Genomic DNA, 5,830 nt, shown 5'->3' with positions numbered 1-5,830 from the left:
CTCTTTCCTTCAGCTAAGTAACACCCAAGCACACCCATGCTCCAAAAAATCAGGTATTAAACAAACCAGCTTTGGCCTCAATAGACCTGGAACACATCTCTCATTTCGAGGTGTTTCTGGAAGCTGTCCCCTCCACCGTTTCTAGGATGGGCACCTCTGTGCTCAAGGGAAAGATGAGCGGACAGCAGAGAAATCACAGTACTACACCAGGAATCAAACTCAGATCACACTGGCACAGTTCCTCATGAGCTCAACATCATTGACTTCAGAACACATCACTTACTTGATCTGCTCCCAGGTCTTGGTAGCCAAATGCAGGACCCAGAGATCCTTGTAATGATAGAACTGTTCCCCGTTGGGAGATGCAAACTCCCCGCCAAATACCCACAGCTGGCCACCAGCTGTGGGCACCACTGCTGCCTGCCAGGAGAAGGAAGGAAGAGCTGGATCAGACAAGGGTTCAGAAACCAGAGAACTTTATCAGTCAAATATGCAGCTGCCTCCAAATACCAGAGAGCAGACAAGTGGCAGCGGCTGCTGCTGCCCTGCTTGGCAACAGCAGCTCTCTGGAGCTGAAGGAAGGGCAATTTTAAATGCAAGTTACTTGTTGTTCAGCACACCTTCCCTATAGCAAAGGAAAGTTGGCCAAGGAGCTGGGCTCTTCCCACCTCCTAGCATCTCCAGTTCCAGTTCTACAAATTCAAAGTTCCCTGTGAAGCATCTTGAGATTTAGTTTAACAACAATTGTTCAAATGTCTCTGTTCACCAAAAGGAAACCTCTCCACAGCTAAGGCTCAGCAACATTTCACCCATCGTGTAGTCACATATAGAACATCCTGCAGAAGACATACTGCGATTAACAGTGCACAATTGCCCTTCGCAGTTTTTGTAGATTATGAAACAACAAATAGCAAAGAAGCCAAGCTGCAGCACAAGTCCAAACCTGACACTTCGCAAGACCTGAAAAGCATTACTGCTCCCTCGGAGGAAAAAAAACAAACCAAAACACCCAACCAAAAAACTCCCAAAGACAGAAGGAAACGCACAGCATTCAGACAAGAGAAGACTGTTATTGCTTTGATTAGGGCACGTAGCAGAGAGGAGAGTATCAAAGGGGGTTTTTTAATTTTTTTTTTTTTTTTTTTTTTTTTTTGCACAGAGCCACACCAAAACACTGTTGTGATGCAAGCTGACAGTTAAAAGCAGGGAGAGAAAAGCAAGACTCTAATTCACTAAAATTATCTGCATAAGGCCTAAGGAAGAAGGAAAGAATCACAAAAAGGAATCTATGTGACTGTGCAAATTTCTTCCTTGACCGGGACCTCTTGGGCTGTTTACACTATAAACAAATTCTTCCACATGTTTTTTCCAGGGTAGCCATCACAGATCAACACTGGGATAGTGATCTCTTTCTTCAGAAGGGATTCATTCCCTGCCTGTTTTTCCCAGCAAGGAAGATTTTCAGCATGAGACACATGACCATGCCCTGACATAAACCAGCCTATACATGCAACAACTAAACACATGAGAAAATATGGGGTGTGTTTGCAAGAAGGATTTGTGGGAGTGTGAAGTTACCTAAACAAAGGGGATACCCACGAAAATCAGGTATCTAGCACCTAAAAGCTCAAGAGGAAGGTATATGCAACAGCCCACTCACACTTGTGCGTGACCTTTTGAAGAGCTGGCTTGAAATTCATTAAATAGCCAAACCTTTTCCTTAAACAACTGACAACACCCATCCGTAGCTATTTTTCACCTCAGCTCTGCTGAACTGATGTAATGCAGTCAGTGTAACTCAGAGGACTGCATGTCAGAGACCAGAGGGGACAAATAAGACTGAAAACATGCACATACAAACCCACTGAGGTGCTTCTGTTTACCTTTGAGCTAATGCAGAACATGCATTAAAAATAACGTCATAAGGAAGACAACAAACCAGTCAATCAATGAGGCTGAACTTCTCTCCTGTACAACTGTAATTAATTATCAGACAGAAAACTTATTGTTGAAGCAGGACTCCTCAGATAGGTCTCATTTTATTTTTGTGGTAATCTGGTTGCAGCTCCCTGATGCACAGCCGGCCTGCTCAGTTCAGATTCAGCTGCTAGACAGCCACCTGCTGGCTACCAACACCCAAACAAGCACCTCTCAACTCCACACCCACAAAACCACCTCCTTTTCACCTAGGGAAGAAACAAGTGTTTGAATTCATGGTCTCCTTGTGGAATTTGGCCTCTGAAATCAAGTTCTATTTTATGTACCACAAGGTAGCCCAAAAATCAAGCCAGAACCTTTCAATTCAAGAAAGGACACACAGCTCAGAACAAGACTGGCATTTAGGCGTAGAGTAACAAGGGTATACAAACCTAACCAGGGTGTTGGATCTTACCAGGAAGCTCTAAAGAGCTTTGGCCATGGGCAGGAAAATAAATTCGCATCCTGTATGGCAGCTTTTGAAATGTACCAGTCACCCAGTCACTTGCTGCGACAGGTAAGATAATCTATCAGACAGCTGGCGAGGGCCAAAGACCTGCAAAAAATACAAGTCTTTGGTCCAGTTTCTAATGTGCAGGTGTTCACATAAAGTAAACAAACCTAAATCTTTCATCATCACAACCAGCCAGTGACCTTAATGACACAGAATTCTAGGGGAGTGTCACGATATCCCAGAAAAAATGTAGACAACTTTTGTCTATTGTCAAAGAAAGACAAAAGAAAACAGCTCATCTGCCAAGGAGAGGAAAATAAATAAATAAATAAATAAATAAATCACAATACACAGTCAGTGCTAGCGGTCCAGTGTGTTGTACAGTTGGGACAGTTGATAAAGTCCATCTGCTACACGCTAGCGGGGATAGCCTATGGAAACAGGTCTTTCACATTGCTGGAGTGGCAATATCTGTAGTGGTCACAGATGTAGGCCTGTGGACATTAAAGAAACAATCACGCACAGCAACTCTGCCATTCACAGCACTTTGGTCAAATTCAAAGTTACACCCTGACCAGCATTTTGAAAATTCAGTGCCATCCTGGGATTATGGATGGTTGAGCTGGTCCCTATATAATGCAGCAAAGAGTTGATCTTCCAAAGAAGAGTCTCCCTCCTAAGTCCTGCTTGAGTCCTGCCGACCCAACAGATACCACCCCAGATCTTCATTCCACACTTAACATTTCCAGAGGCCACTCAGTGATCAGGGAGGACAAGCACCCTGCACAGGCTTGTACAGGCCCCCTCAGCAGAAAAGGCAAAGTGACACCATTGGCAGCCCATTACAAGGGGAACGAAGAGAAGCCAGAAACCCTTAGGGATAAAAAAAATAATCAACTCCCATTCACCCTTAGCGCAGCTTTAGAGCAATTCCAACTGCTGCTCTGGCACCCAGTACTTTACCTGGTGAGCACATCTCCTTGGTGGTGGGTTGGGGATCTCTACTTTAGACCAGCTGTTCTTCCGGATGTTGTAAACAAACAGGTCGTTATACAGGTACGTCTGTTAGAGAGGAAGAGAAAATGCTCATCACCACAGCTCTCCACTGGACAGGGTCAGTCTGTGCAAGCACGAGCACCCCTGAGGGTTATCTGTGAGTTTGGGGGAGAAGGAGCATAGCACCGGCTTTTGTAAAGCAGCAGCTCACCTGCCTCATGAGGCAGGGAAGGAGGACAACAACCTCCTCCACTAGAGTGGGAGTCTGCAGCTTTTTCAGAGTGATCTACTGGGCTGGACTGTTCTTCCCCAAACCCTTGATTAAGCCTGTTGATAGCTAGAGATAAAAGGACTTAAGAAGCTGGAGCTTAACATGGATGTTAGTATTAAAGTTGCCCAAACTGCTGCTCAAATCCAGAGACAGGAACAGCTTAAGGTAGTGAAGCAAGCAGAATTAGTTTAGCACATCACATTGGGCAATCCTTAGTTAGGCATATATCATTGGCAGGCTTGAGTTTTCAAGCTAAGACATGTACAATTTCTTGGGGTTATAAAGACCAGTTTGTGTCCAGAAGCATCATAAACACTTGCAACTTGCAGAAATTCAGTAACAAGAACACCCACTTGCAAGTTATTTGCTACTATACACATCTTCAAGGCAGGCAATGCCTTGCCAGCAGCAAAACTGCAGAAGGAGCTTGTTTTGAAAGGCAGAGGATAGAGATACTTCAATAGTTATCAAAAATGAGGGGCAGATATGGCTACAATTAAGTCTGGAGAAATTATGAAGCCCTGAAATATTGATGCCGAGACAATCACTCTGACTCCTTAATGGATTCTAGCATGTCTCCTTCCTGCCAACTGTTCAGGCAAGAGACAGTATCATGGCAGAATTAAAAGGCTATTTTGCTCTCATTCAGGGACAAATACATATTTTATGACTGCTGCCTTGAATTTCACTTCAAATGAGACTCATGCAAATTACAGTAAAAGGCAGGAAGAGGTTACAATAAAGAAGAAAAAAATGGAAGTATACATTACTTTTTGGCCATTGAAATATTCACCTCCAAAAAGGATCAATTCGTCTTTCTCGGGGTGAGCAGAGAGGGAGCCGTTCAGCCTGCAAAACAAAGAGGGATGGTCACAACAGTAGATGTGCAAGAGTTTTGAAGCTCAGAAGCTTGCAGCCTTTAATTCAGCCAGCGCTAGCACCTCTGCCCTCTAGCCACAAAGGTCTCTCCATCATCTGCCAAATTACTAGGCTGCGATATTCACCCCAGGGCTAAAAACTTCTCAAAGAAATTAACTTCCTAAAAACTTCCAGCAAGATTAATTTGACACTGTCTGAAATCTTCTCCTATTTTAGGAGCACACGTTACACTGTCATTTAACACGCCTTTTGACGTGAGCTCTTGAATTTTAATGCTGGTGTGTCAAGAACAAAAATTAGTTTTATGGGGGCATATAACTATGGGTAGAACTGGGCTGTCTCACATCAACTTATCTGCGTCACTATTCTGCAGTCACCACTGGTCATTGCTCATCTACATACCACCAAAGTGTTTCACACCGTGCGGAGACAGATCCCTACCACTCCCAAGGATGAACTAACTGACCACTGTAACACCCCTGTGAGATTAACAGTAGTGTACTGACCTGTCCCACTACACAGAGAGGAACAGGTATCAAAGAGAAAGGCATTTATTTAACAAGCCACAGGAAACAGAAATACAGAACCTAGAAGTAGGCGCACCCCAAGCTACACTTGATAAAGTGTCTTGCATCTCGTGACACACTCTTTTGCCTCTTAAGCCCAACTCCAGAACTTCCTCTTAACTTTTGCTTTTCCTCAGAACCTTGTAATCTAACCCTGCTTTGCCTCCTTTGTGCTGATGGGATGATTAAAAAGCAGATTTTAAGGCCAAAAAAAAAGGGTTTGGTCCATTTTTTAACCAGAGATTCAATATACCAGATATTTTGTAACTCCAGATACGAGCTGTGCCAGATATGCCTTCCGCCCTTGGGAAATAACTTTCCATTAACTTTTCCATTTCATTAAAAGCACCATCAACCACTGTGTGATAGCCAAAGCCTCATACAACCTCTTACCTGGGTGAGGGGGGTGGGCAGGATGACTCAATTATTTGGGTCTTTTTAGCATCTAAACTCTGGAATTCTGCTATCAGGGCTTCAAGATCCTCCTGAAAATAAAAAGCCAGACATGAGTTCCTTGACATGCACAGAGCCACCTTCACACCACATGAAACCAGAACTCACCCTCATGACTTCCCTTTTTTTTAAAAAAAAAATTTACCTGCTTAGCTTCCTTTCATTCAACTACAAGAAATAGATGTGGAGTACTTCCACATATGCTTTAAAGATTGGTCTCCCCTAAAATACTAA

The 5,830-nt window shown here is 43.6% G+C and overlaps 1 protein-coding gene across 3 annotated transcripts in view; it reads right to left on the bottom strand.

Moving 5' to 3' along the window:
- Positions 1–5,568, bottom strand: part of KLHDC4 (kelch domain containing 4) — a 27,588-nt gene extending 22,020 nt beyond the window's left edge. The window contains exons 1-5 of one of the 3 annotated variants that reach the window (XM_035892976.1): positions 5,537–5,568; positions 4,492–4,547; positions 3,395–3,493; positions 2,393–2,533; positions 284–420 (exon numbers count right to left, since the gene is read on the bottom strand). The gene's annotated coding sequence lies outside the window, so the exon portion shown is untranslated. The remainder of the gene's footprint in view (positions 1–283; positions 421–2,392; positions 2,534–3,394; positions 3,494–4,491; positions 4,548–5,536) is intronic. The other 2 variants (XM_035892977.1, XM_035892978.1) reach the window with 2 other exon arrangements.
- Between the last annotated feature and the right edge of the window lie 262 nt (positions 5,569–5,830).

This window comes from Egretta garzetta, unplaced genomic scaffold (genome assembly GCF_000687185.1).
Source record: "Egretta garzetta isolate BGI_Z169 unplaced genomic scaffold, ASM68718v1 scaffold284, whole genome shotgun sequence".
Classification (NCBI taxonomy): Eukaryota; Metazoa; Chordata; class Aves; order Pelecaniformes; family Ardeidae; genus Egretta; species Egretta garzetta.
The sequence above is the reverse complement of the archived record's forward strand: the minus strand, read 5'-3'. Positions and strand labels throughout refer to the sequence as shown.